This window comes from Eupeodes corollae, chromosome 1, assembly GCF_945859685.1.
Source record: "Eupeodes corollae chromosome 1, idEupCoro1.1, whole genome shotgun sequence".
Taxonomy (NCBI): domain Eukaryota; kingdom Metazoa; phylum Arthropoda; class Insecta; order Diptera; family Syrphidae; genus Eupeodes; species Eupeodes corollae.
The window spans coordinates 144,061,042-144,075,149 of record NC_079147.1 but is presented as its reverse complement, the minus strand read 5'-3'; the positions used below and the strand labels follow the sequence as shown (position 1 = coordinate 144,075,149).

The following is a 14,108-nucleotide window of genomic DNA, read 5'->3' as shown; positions in this document are numbered from 1 at the left end:
TATATAGATAAAACAAAAATAATGGTGTTCTCGAAATCTGCACGTGACCACACTGGATAAAATTGGCATTTTAAAGGAAACCCTCTACAGATTACTAGTGAATACAAGTACCTGGGAATGATTTTTAATAAAACAATAGATTTTAAAAATCTCCTTAATGTCAAAGCCAAGACTTCACAAAGTTTGTTAAATCTAGCCTGGAGGAACATATTTTCAAACCGACGAATAGTATTATTTGCGAAATACAAGATATTTAATGCTGTTATAAAAAGTTTGCTTTGCTATGCTGCCCAGGTATGGGAATCAACGAATACGAGGAGTTAGAAGAGTTTCACTGATGTTTTTTGAAGAAACTTTTTAATTTACCCCTCAAAAGACCCAACTATGCCTTGTATCTGGAAACAGGACTTCCAAAAATATTTCCTAGCACGCTTAAATTATAAGCAGACTACATTTTAAAGGTTTTATCCGACTGAAAAACGGCACTTTATGAGCTAAGAAACGAGGACTGGCGGACGTCGATACGGAAAGCTCTGGGAAACGCGTGTTGAAAAACAATATCGCGTAATTCATCAAATTTGAATTTTGCTAAATCATACAAAGCTTTGAAAACTTGGAACGCGATGCTCTTAAGGAAGAAGCTCGAAAAGTACAAAGCAGGATTCCTTACTCACAGCTGAACCTGAATCTTATGGAATCAAACTACTTTCATTATTCGCTGAATTACAGTCAAATATCCTTAATATTGAAAACAAGATGTGAAATCCTTAGCTTAAACGGATCACCATACAACGGCAGCTTTAATCAGTTTTGCACGCTAAGTGATTTGAAAGCAAAAGAAGATTGCTTCCACTTTATGAGTATATGTCCCTGTTTGTGCTTACAAAAATGCAACCTTTGGAAAAAAATCTCTGGTGCTGCAAGAAACAGTAAAAGTGTTAAACAATTTTAAATGGAAAGCACTCTATTCATTTTTGAAAACCATTTATCAATCGGCTTAAAAGCGTGTAACCTGAAGATGAAGACATCTTACATTACTTGTCTGTAGTTAAAGATGATCATTATTTTGGACCATATGGAATTCCTACAATTATCTCGAAAAAATGTGTAATTCAATAGAAGCATCTTTCCATTCTTTGCATATTTGCACTTTCTCTAAGCTTGGGTACATACCCAAATATATGGAAGAAGATATTTTTTACTCAAGTCTCTAAAAACAAGTCTGCAATTAGTACAAGGAGTACAACTTTGCTTCCGCCATTTTGCAATGATGGAAATAATCAGATCACAGATGCATGGTAGTAAATTTGGACCTCCGTCAAAATAGCCCTAATCAAACATTCATCTAATTGTGGGTGCATCGTTAAGTTGTATTCGAAATCTCGCCATTTTCCAGAGGTTCCGTTAGTGAGAAAACATGTCTTCAGCGGTTTTAATGCTTTAAGAATAGTGAGTGGCAAAGTGGTTGAAGAGAGAGTTTTCGAAGCTGCAGAGTGAACTCAAGACGAATTGGCAAAGTCAATTGGGAGTGACACAGCAAGCCATTTAAAAACATCTCAAAGAAATCGGTATGATTTAGAAAGAAGAAACTTGAGTTGCGAATGAGTTGAAACCAAGAGAAATATGGAAGATCGTACTCCATCCACCGTATTCTCCAGACACTGCTTTCTCTGATTATCAATTGTTTCGATCAATGGCCCAAGACCTGGCTAAACAACACTTCCGATTTTATGAAGAAGTCAAAAAGTGCATCGATTTATGGTTTACCTCCAAAAATGAAAAATTTTTACACCGCGGTGTTCGTACGCTTCCCGAATGATTTAAGAAAGTAGTGGACATCTATCGGCAATGCTTTGAATAATCATTTTTTTCTATAAAGTGTCATATTTTTGGAAAGAACGGCGGAAGCAAAATTGTACATCTTGTAAGGAAGGACCAATTTGTCCTGTATTCCCAAGGTTTTTGAAAAATTTGCTTATCTTAATTTATATTGTAACTGTAAAAATATTATATGTAATCAACAACATATATAATATTTATATAATATACTTCCATTCAAGAACTCGACTCTATTTAAATTGATTATTTTAAAGCTTTTGACCAACTTTCTTATGAATAATCACATCACATTTTAGCTGATGGCAATTGGGTTTCCTCCATAATTTATCATATTCATTTTTTCTTATCTTCAAAACAGGTTATCAAGTTAAAGTTCTTTCTCAAACCTTTTCATTGTCAAATCAGTAGTTCCCCAAATCATTTAGCACCACTACTTTTTATCTTAACCTAAAACCCAAACCTTGGCCCAATTTAATGTCAAGCATTACCTTTATCTAAAAAATTGAATTTTAAATTTATTAATTATATAGTTATTTAAAATTTCGTGTTCATAGTTTTATTAGGGAGTTTTTCTTAAATTTTAATTTCGATTTTAGGGAGCATAGTCATTCTCTATGTTAGAATTTGTTTAACGTTGCGTTGGTTTAAAGAATTTCAATATCATGATTGATATAACTACGAATTTATTTGAATACTTACTTTGAAGGATGTGAACGCTTTTTTTCTATTCCTGAAACAAAAAAGAAAAAGTAAATTACAGTGGTTTTCAAAAAGAAGGATATGCTTAAAAGCTTAAAACGAAGGTTCTGCTTACAACTAACCTAAAAAAATAGTATAATATAATAAATCCACTAAGATTTTTTAATCCATATTAAAAAAAAGAGATAAATGTTTATTTCATTGTCAACTTCTCTTTTCATTTTGAACTTTTTAACGAATTTAAGTCTCTTTCTAATTGCGATATGGGTACATCTTTGAAAGAGAATCCTAAAAAAAATTTGTAAAATTGTAAACTTAAAGAAAAAATCAGATGGCTTTCCAGTTAAGTTCACTTACAAAAACCTTTCATTAGATAAAACTGTTGATATCAGTAACGCTTTCGCAACAAATTTTCGTAAATCATTTGTTAATAGCCCTGTAGAAGTTGATGAAGTATATTTCCATAATCTTCACTCCTATTAACAAACTAGCTGTAGTCACATAACTGTGCTACAGGTACAGAGTATGGTCCTTGATCTTTTATCTGCGTTGTATGATGCCTGTTTAGCCGGTCCCATATACCATCCCTCCGATAGTATTACAAAATTGTAGTAATGCCTTAGTTGAACCACTTAAGTTCTTATTTAAACTTTCTCTAAAAACAGGCAAATTTCCAAGCTTATGGAAGAAATCATTTCTAACACCAATTTTCAAGAGAGGTAACAAGTCGATTGAAAGCAAGGCCTATTGCAAAGCTTTCTTGCATTACTAAATTGTTTGAACAAGTAGTTTGTGAAAGTGAAACATTTTTAAGAATCTCATTTACGAACAGCAACATGGTTTTGTGAGAAAAATATCAACTGTTACAGATCTCATCACATTCTCAAACATGTGTTCAAACGCTTTAGAACAAGGTTATGAAGTTGACTGTGTATGTATACACTGACTTTTCTAAAGCTTTTGACCAAATTAGCCACGAAATTATTTTATTTAAACTTAAAGCTCTTGGTTTTCCATTATTTTTCTTAGCTTAGATTAAATCATACCTTGAAAACAGATCCTATGAGGTAAAATTTAGAAACTGTCTTTCCGAACCTTTTGTTGCTCAATATGGTGTTCCCCAGGGAAGCCATCTTGGCCTTTTTCTGTTCAGCATGTCTTTTTACGACGCATCGTCATGTCTACGCTCAAGTGAAGTTCTCATTTTGGTGATGGGAAAAATAGCCCTTGCCCTCAACCCTTTAAAATCCCAGACGAATTTGATTATTGTATATCACAGCAAAAACTCTGCGCGCGTCTCCACATTTAAAGATTTAGGTGTTCATTTCTGTTCCAACTTAGAATTTACACATCACATTTATTTTATTCTTAGCAAAGCAAGTTCTATGGTTAGTTTTATAAAACGCCGGTCAAAGGAGTTCAATGTTCCCAATGTTACCCTTTCTTTGAGCAATTGTATGGGCTCCCTATTTCGAAATTCATAAGAAACGTATTGAATCTATTCAACATAATTTCATTCGCTTTGACCTAAAGGGTCTTCCTTGGAACATCGTATTCTGCTTTTTCAAATGCAATCTCCCTATCAAAGGCGTGTTAATTATGGCTTAGTATTTTTTCATAAACTCATTAATGGTGAAATTGATGCATTTACTTACTTTACACTTTATACATATTGACATCCATACAACTAACTATGCTAAGAATAAAGCTTTAAGTCGAAAGAGAGTTTAGAACCAGTGCTTCACTATCGTAAACGTTCTCATTTTATTTTTTGTTCTGTAATAGTTAAATGTTAAAATTGTTTTGTATTTTGTGATTATTTTAGGCTATAATTGTATTATTTTTTTACTAACAATTAGCACATGCACTTTCGATGAGCCTCTGATCGTAGTTTGAAGCTTGCTATAAGTTTACTATGTTCTAAAAATTCTGAAGTGTAAACAAAAATTGTTAAGTGGAAAGAATATGCCATTAAACCCGAAAAACGCTTAAAGCCAAATAACCGTCAACTATAGACGGTTCCGGAAACGTATAATTTTCATGAAAATTTCAAGTTTGGCAATGGGCAAATTGGCACATTTCCAGCTGCAATTCTTCCATCTTAGGTCTTGATTTGATCGTAGGCAATTGGCATAGAATTGATTTTTCATGAGTCTCAGAGAAAAATGTCAGAAGGATTCAAATCACAAGATCTAGTCTACTAATTGGTATAATCTCTTAAAGAAAAACACAGCGAAGAAACATCTGTTGCAAACTTTTCAATCAAGAACATCAGGAGTTTGTAGCAAACAATCAAAATCCATCAATTTCACGGTGGTGGCGTTCTCACTGTCTTGATCAAGCTGACTAAAGATTTCAAGTCGATAGAAAATTTTAACGCAACAGACTTTCTTCGAAAATTCCACCTTACCAGATAGTGTCATGACTCCCCAAGTTCTTGAACGCGTAAATTATTCTATGGAACCAATCTTTGTTCGTACTCAAACTGTGGCGAGAGTTCTTAAAGATCTCAACATTCAAAAAGCCACTGGCGCATATGGTATCCCCGCTATTATTCTGAAGAGTTCTTACACGCTAGCAAAAGCACTGCGTACATTTATCCATCTATCCTTTTCTTCTAGGCTCGTTCCGAGTAGTTGGAAAACTGCATTTGTTCATCCAATCCCAAAAAAAGGCGAATCTACTTCTCCCACAAATTTCCGACCGATAGCACTAACGTCCCTTCTTTCTAAGGCCATGGAAACGCTGATTAATTATCAGCTTAAGAAATATCTTGAGGAACGGAAGTTTCTTAATGACCGGCAATACTGCTTTCGTAGCAATAGGTCCACTGGTGATCTCATGGTTCATCTCACCGAACAGTGGAACAAATCCTTACATCGTTTTGGAGAAAGAGAGATTATTGCACTTGATATTTCAAATGCATTTCATAATGTCTGGCATCTTGCTCTCTTATCGAAAATGCGTGCTTTCGGTATCGACGAATCTCTTCTTCGTTGGAATAGAAATTTTCTCTCGAACCGTTCAATACAAGTTGTTTTGGACGGATTCAAGTCTGAAACTCATAAAATAAATGCTGGTGTGTCCCAGGGCTCTGTTTTGTCCCCGGCCCTCTTCCTCATTTTTATAAATGATCTCCTATCTGCTACTTCTAATCCAATACATTGTTTCGCTGACTATAGCACTCTCAGCTTTTCATATTCGTTTATAGACTCACAACCCTCCTCTTCGGATGTGGAACTGCAACGGTAAAATATGATTAGCTCATTAAATTCCGACCTACACAGCATTATACAATGGGGAATTAGAAATCTTGTGGAATTTAATTCTTCGAAAACGCAATGCTGTCTCGCCTCGTTGAAGCAAGATAAACCCTCTTTGCCACTATCTTTGCGTGGCACTTGCATCAACGAAACGGAAAATCTTGACATGTTCGGAATGTGCATCAGCAACCACCTTTTGTGGAGCGATCACATGCGCGATGTTGCCAAAAATGCAGCAAGATGTCTAGGTTTTTTGAGACGTTGCAAGAAATTTGTCTCTCCGTCTGATCTGGCTACAATCTACAAAACCTTTATACGTCCGAAACTTGAATATTACTCTCATCTCTGGGCTGGTCCTCCAGTAACTTATTTAAGCCTCTTGGACAGTATTCAAAAAATAGCTTTTAAAATTATTGGTGACATTAACATCATCAACTCGTTTACATCACTCGAACATCGACGGAAGGTTGCTTGCCTCACCCTTTTTTACCGTTATTTAAACGGACTATGCTCTAGTGAAATAGCTAGTTGCATTCCTCCCCTTAAACAATTTAACCGTAATACCTGCATTTCTAGGAATGGTCATCAGTTTAGCCTTGAGCTCAACTTCGGCCGTACTATGAAGTACAGAGATTCCTTTTTTAGCCGTACTACTCGAATGTGGAACGCCTTCCCACGCTCTATCTTTCCCTGTCATTGCAATGTTCGGAAATTTAAAACCAATGTACACCGACACCTCCTATCTAACCCTTCCCTCTTTTCCTAATGCTCACACTGTGTCTTTGGCATATTAAACTTATACAAACCCCATTTCTTTGCAAAATCACCTTCAGTGACGATGTTACAACAGAATTATGCCACAAGAAATGGGCCAGTCGATTGGCCTCGCCGCCTCGTTCATGCGTTTTTAAGCCTTTAGCCTATCTTCTCTGTGATTGTGTTAAGTCATTGCATTGGTTGTGTGGCCGAGTCATTGAGAATCAGGTCCTAAGGAGCGACTGCTGTAAACGTGCTCGTAGTAGCCATTTGAACATATTTTTTTTGTATTTGTTTATCAAGAACATTTTCCGAGATTAGATTACGAAATAAGTTTGGAAGTTTTTATATCTCCAAAGGTTGCAAAATGTTACTTACCTCTTCGTCTATACGCTTCAATTATAGGTCAGTGTTGATATATTTTACTTCAACTTGTATCTTTCAGCTGATGCTTTTTTAGCGTCTTTAGCATACATGGGTAATTTACATTATTTAATATAATCGGGTTAACCCCACCATTAATTAACCAGAATTACTACCGGAGGTAAATTCCCTCCTCACACAATAAGTTGTTTAGAACAATGATAAGAATGTTATTATTATCACTTTTACCATCATCATCGTTAAGATGACTTGAAAACAAAAACATTACGACTTCATCAGCACCACTCTCATTGTGTACGATATAAAAGTACATAATTAATACATTTAGCTTAACAGCGATATCATGTTTTGAATATCAAAACACCAATCTCATGTTTTTGGAGGGCGTCAATTGCATCCAGTGTGACACCAGTCAGAATCATAAAAATCCCATATTTGTATACAACACATTTAATAAAACAAAAATAAAACCCTTTTTTTACTACGCGTATACACGAGACATGTTCGTTTGGCTTGACTCATAAAATGTTAATTTTAAATCCAGGTGGAATTATAAATTTTTCAGTTTAACTTTTTGAAAACACACAAAACGCAAAACAAAAAAAAAACAAACAAAAATCAAACAATCTCTCAAGCAAATAAAAGCATTAAAATACAACTTCATAGTTATGGCCGTGTGTCGTTTACTACACATATTTGTGTAGCTTTTCAATTCTAGCCCCGCAATTAAAGTGTGAATGGTGAATAGACATGGTTTCCATTAGGCTGCAGCTATCGGTTGTGTGGTAGATATGTACATACATCTGAAAAACACTAAAATTGTGAATCAAAACAACCTCAAGGAAATCTGTAAAAATAGTTTACAATGCTATAAAACAATTTCAATTTCAAGTGACCAATTTAATCCAAATGGAAAATATTTGGGTTTATAAAATTTTACAACCCATAAACAATCAATCTACAATCTACAAGCTGCATTAACAAAGTTGTTTTAAACAATAAATTCATAGTTAGATAAATAATCACTACATAGTTTGTTAAAGTTTTATTACTCGTTATCCATAAATTAACAAACATTTATAGTCTCCTCCGAGAGAGTAGCTGGTAAGTTTCAACGAATCCTTAGTCTTATTTATATTAGAAGCAGTTAAAGTGATATTTTTATGAACACAATCTGCTCTTGAATAGGTCCTAATTTCAGCATTATAAGAGTTTTTAAAAGGGGAAAGTAGAGTGAAGTTTGACACTTGAAATAAAACGAATGGGGATAGAGTTGGTCAAAAATAGACGTTCTCTCCTGGGTATACACTCCTAAATAAATATTCAGATCTTTTAACCAAATTAGGCAGCTGTCATTAAAAGTTAAATATTGTACAGTGTCTAAATTAGGACATATCTACAACAATCTGGATAGGCGAGGTTAAGGTTTTTGTAATTCTATGACAGATACTTTGAAGAGGATTCTTGAACCTAAGTATGTGTTGTAGGGTCGTTCATGTCACAATTTGGAAACAAAACTAGAGGCTGGTATGCGACCGACACTGGTAACTTCACAACAAGTTCGTCGATTTGTCTTGCTTAAAGTTTGTAGGTTTTCGTGTTGCGTGAAAAAAGTTCTCTGTTGAACTATTATTAAAAATTTCAAAGCTACCAACAATACTTTGCACTAGTTTGATTTCAAATCTATAATTGTTAAGGAACTTTTAAGTCCAAACCCAATCTTTACCAATTTAAGTAGAATTTCTTAAAAGTTCTTTTTTCATATATAAACAAATATAAATTGTATAAATTAAATTAATTTGAGAGATATGGAGAACCGAAAATCAATTTTTACTAAATTTGCGTACTATTTTTCGTAGATTTTATTTTTTCTTTGTGAAAAAGCGGATTATTGGATTCTTATAAAAATTATTGAATATCGAAAACAATATTTTCTGTGAATTTCCACAATAAATTTGAAGCCAATATTTTTAATTTTTAAAGAACCAATTTCAGTCGAATGTTTTTTTAAGTTTTTATTTTTTGTAAACAAAAACTGTCAATTCAATTTTTCTCAAAATTTTACTTAATGTTGACAACAATATTTTTTAGAAGATAAAATTGGTCAATATCTTAAAGTTTTGAAAAGATATTTAAGTCGAATACCAGTTTTTATTAAATTTTGTTAATTTTTTGTAAAAAAACTGTCACTTCGACTTTTGTAAAAAAAAAATGTACGAATGTTGAAAGCAATATGATGTTCAAATGGAAGAAATGTGCATTCAAGAGGACACAAGCGTCCACAGGTTTTTTTCAAAACCCACCTCTGTCTATCAACTCCTACTCTCACCTCCCTGTGGTAAACATCAGGTGAATAGTACCTCAACTGAAGATTGGGTTCCAACCCCAGTGGACAGTTGTTGGGGGCAGCAAACGAGAGATGGGGTGAGAGGTGTTTCCACTAAGGCACCTCTCCTTATCCAGACGGCAGCGGAGGAATTCCCGAGATGGAATCAACGGTGGCGTCTACTACTACTTACTACTTGAACTAATTAGTGAACACCTTATAGGGCTTCTTCGAATTATACGGAGCCCACGCATATAAGGATCGGTTATATCCGGCTCCCCATCCTTGGAGTTATACTTAGGATCTGGTCCTCTAGGTTGGGGGTTGTGCCGTCGGGGTGACTTCCTGGCCACGTAAAAGCTACATAGTTGCAAAGCACCAACAAGCCTCGGATACGGACGGAAGAATTAGCGGAGGCCCTAGACTGCTATAAAGCAGACATCACCACCATCCAGGAAATACGATGGGATGGGCCGGGCAAAAAGTAGATGAAAAACTGCGATATTTACTGTGGTGACTGCTACCACGAAAACCAACAGCGCTTATTTGGATGCGACTTCGTCGTTGGAGCCAGACTTAGGCAAGAAGTCTTGTGAAATAGGTGCATTAATGAGCGCCTCATGACCATACGCATCAAGGCTAAATTCGGCAACATTAGAAGAGAAGAGAAAGACGACAACACCAAAGATATGTTCTTCAAACTCCTAGACAAAACATAAGAGTAGTATCCTAGCTACGATATTAAAATTGTCCTAGGCGATTTAATAGCCTAGCCAGGTAGGGAAGACATATTTATAAGAATAATCGGGAAGAACAGCCTGCACGACAACACTTCCGACAACGGATTCAGGCTCATAGATTTTTCTGCAGGGCGAAACGTCATGGTAGCAGACCCAAGGCATAACAGGGAGGTGCTCTTAGAAGGTACAACGTCGAACGGCTACAATCGCAAGAGATCGCCAAATCTTTTTCTGATCGAGTTACAAATAACCTCTCTAGAAGTTCTCTGTCGCCAACACAATGTATCAAAAAGCAGTGGCAACATTTCCAAGATGCAATCAGAGAGCAGTCTCTGCTATGCTGGGTTTCAAGCAGCTACTAACAACGAGCCCATGGTTTGTTGAGGAATGTCGGCAGGCAAATGCAGCCTAACAACAGGCACGCAAAGCATCTCTGCTCTATGACCAAAAGAGGTGAGAGAAACACCGACTTCGAAGAAGGAAAAAGAGAGGGCATGAGAAGAGTGCGGTCGAAGATGTTGAGGGGTTTAAAAGCAGAAATGAAGTTCGAAAGTTTTATGAACAGGTGAAACGAAATTCACAAGTACATAAACCTAAAACCGAAGGTTGCAAAGACGAAAGTGGAAACATCATAGTGGAACCACAGTCAATGCTGAGGATATGGAAGGACCACTTCTGCAGACTGTATTACGGCGACGACGCGACGAACTGAATTCCGCTGTCAGGCAGGATGATCCATTCAACATAGACGACGAAAGCCAACAATCCCGTCCTCCCGACTTAGACGAAGTAAAGATTGCCATATCTAAACTGAAGTTCAATAAAGCCGCTGGAGTGGATGGCTTAAATGCCGAGCTCTTTAAGCACCTATAGATAATTTGGTTAGGAGCATGCACCAACTTATCTGTAAGATATGGTCGGAAGAATGGAACCTCAGTATTGTTTGCCCAAACGTAAAAGAAAGGAGACCCTCTAAAATGCACCAACTATAGAGGAATCAGTCTACTTAACATCGCTTATAAAATCTTCTCTGTCGTAATATGTGAAAGTCTAAAGACCATCGTCGACAACCTGATAGATCCTTATCAGTGTGGTTTTAGACCAGCAAAGTCCACAGTTGATCAAATATTCACATTGATCAAATATTCAACCCAAGAACACCAAATCAGCATATGCAGGGACAAACTTAATAGTTTTGGCATCCCTGTCAAACTCGTCCGTTTGTGCAGGATGACCATGGAGAATTCACACTGGTCTATAAAAGTTGGAAACAAGCTAACAGAACCTTTCGATGTCAAAAAAGGTTTTAGACAAGGCCATGCGCTGTCATGCGATTTTTTTAACATCATGCTTGAAAGAATAGTGCAGAGCTTACACGTCAGCACTAGAGGTAGTAGCATATCCTGATGCCATTGACATAATCGAAAGAACTCAGCGTGATGTCAATGGGGCTTTTGTGAGTATTGAGGCAGAGGCGGCAAAAATGGGTTTAACGGTTAATGAGGGCAAAAAAAAGTACATGCTGTCGTCAAGAAAGGACATACAGCACCGACGTTTTGGTCAAAACGTCACCATCGACAGACGTAACTTTGAGGTAGTCAAGGACTTCGTCTACCTAGGCTCCGCTGTAAACGCAGAAAACAACACCAGCTCTGAGATCAAACGCAGAATAACTCTTGCTAACCGCTGTTTCTTTGGACTAAGAAAGCAATTGAGTGGTAAAGTCCTCTCTCGAGGGAGAAAAGTTTTGCTATATAAGACCCTTATCATCCCAGTCCTGCTATACGGTGCAGAAGCATGGACCATGACAAAAGCGGATGAATGCATTTTGGGTTGGTTCGAGAGAAAAGTTCTTCGTGTGATCTACGGTCCCGTATGCATCGAAGGGGAGTGGAGGAGAAGATGGAACGACGAACTGTACGGGCTGTACAGCGACGTAGACTTAGCCAGAAGGGTAAAAGTCCAACGACTAAGATGGCTAGGTCACGTAGAGCGCATGGAAACCAATGCTCCGGCCCGAAAAGTCATCGAATCCGCACCCACAGGACAGCGCAGTAGAGGAAGACCGCGGATCAGGTGGCGCGCACAAGTGGAAGGTGACCTCACCAACTTGGAGCGCGAAACTGGAGACATCTAGCTAGGGACCGAGCTAGATGAAAAAGTTTGTTGGGTGAGGCCCTAGTTCACACAGGACTGTAGCGCCACCTTAAGTAAGTAAGTAAGTCAGTGACAAATCCTGTAAACGCCTTGACGAGCACATTGACGCTCACATATTGTGTGAGGTAAGAAGAAGATGACACTTTTTTGGGACGGTCTGCCACACACAATAAAATATGTTCCAACATTAACAGGGTAGAATTTAATAAAGAGTAAAAACATATTACAAATGTTATTCTATATCAACATACAATATGAAAAATTAAGCTGACAGATTGTTAAATAATTTAATTTTAAAATACAGTTTTATTTGTTTTGTGTTACCATGTTTTGATAATAATTGTTCTCAGAACCATGAGCTCTAAAAGAACGAGTATTTTGTGTTGTAAATATAAGTCTTTGAACAAAACTGACAATCAAACTTAATTGTGCATTGTTTCCATTACACAATTCGAATATATTTTTTTCATTTTAGGGATATATCTCGAATAGCCAAAAAAAACCCTTCCAAACTAACAGCGTTTATGGACCATTCACTTGAGAGCTACCAACGCCTGACGAATGAATTATCAAATGTGATTTTAAACAAAATCTATAAACCTCGATTCTTTGAAATTTGTAAACGAAAAATAAGAAATATTGTTCTAGATAATCTAAAGACAAAAAAATTAGCTTTTTATTGTCAAAATAAAATTGTTCATCGCAATTTTCAATCTGATTGTCACGAAATGTTAAATTCAATTTGCGTTCCAAATACAATCCACACATAACGAATAAAATGTTCGAGCGGCTCTTGACCTACAAATTTCATTCAAGTTGTTTGTTGTGCAATAGTAATGACGTTTAAAAACAAGCCATTTGAAGGAAATGTCACATTGGCCGATTATTCCTTAATTTTCATGTGTATATTCCTTTACTCCTTCCCTGACACTTCGGTTTAAAAATAAATAAATTATTAAATTCTCTTTTAAAAGTTCCCAGACAATTTTATGAATCGATTTCTTTATATTCCAAAAATGTTTACATCCAAAAACTCCTCCTTAACTATTCTCAATTGGTCTACAAAAAAGGGCAATCAAAAATCTCCAAATAAAATCTTATAAAAAGGTACGTATGCATCTAAATCTACGTACCTACATAATACGTAATACGACCACAGAACATACACAATTTGATTTTATATCGTTTACGAGGGCTTCAACTGTGCCTAGTAAAACGTGATTTAATACTATTGTTCCATTCCAGAGAGAAAGGCAGTTGTAACGTGATTTATTATATCAACACTTAACAGTTCTGTAGCGTATACAGACCCCTGTGGTATTCCTTCAAAAAGGTGCGACTTAAAGAAAGAAAAAAAAAAACAATATAAATAAATAAGACGGTGATGATGATGATGATGTGTTGTGTCAGTGTCAGGTCGAGTGCATTTCTTCTTGATGAAATGAATGAAAGACATCTTTATATATGTAAATATTCTTTTGATAGAACTCTACGCATTTAATATGGAAGCAATGTGTGACGAATGATGTATTCAATTTGTGAGAATTTGAATTTTATTTTGTAAATCTTCGTTAACGTTCGTTATTTTTCAAGGTACCTACACAAAATGGTAGGCAAAACTGACGTTATATATGTCAACAAACTGAAAAGGTTCATTCAAACCAAGTGAAGACTGACATGTGATTTTAATATGGAATAGGAACATACATACATTATGTAGGTGGCTAGCGTTGGAAGTTGGATATATGAACGAAACGAACAGGTCTTGCATAAAAAAGAGGATAATAATTTAAGACCCAGGAGTGTAGTTTTGTATTAACTGCAAACAGAACACCTTTATGCATATGAGTTTATAGTCATAGGCCTTATACAACTTACCGGATAGGGTACGCGCGTATAATTTGTTAGAATGTTTTACGAGCATAGCAGAGCGGGAAAGGTAAT

General features: G+C 36.0%; 1 protein-coding gene across 5 annotated transcripts in view; it reads right to left on the bottom strand.

The window, feature by feature from the left end:
• The window catches only part of LOC129946722 (extracellular sulfatase SULF-1 homolog), a 336,741-nt gene that overhangs the window by 211,090 nt on the left and 111,543 nt on the right, over window positions 1-14,108 (bottom strand). For all 5 annotated transcript variants that reach the window (XM_056057007.1, XM_056057043.1, XM_056057036.1 and 2 more), the window contains one exon: window positions 2,539-2,569. The gene's annotated coding sequence lies outside the window, so the exon portion shown is untranslated. The remainder of the gene's footprint in view (window positions 1-2,538; window positions 2,570-14,108) is intronic.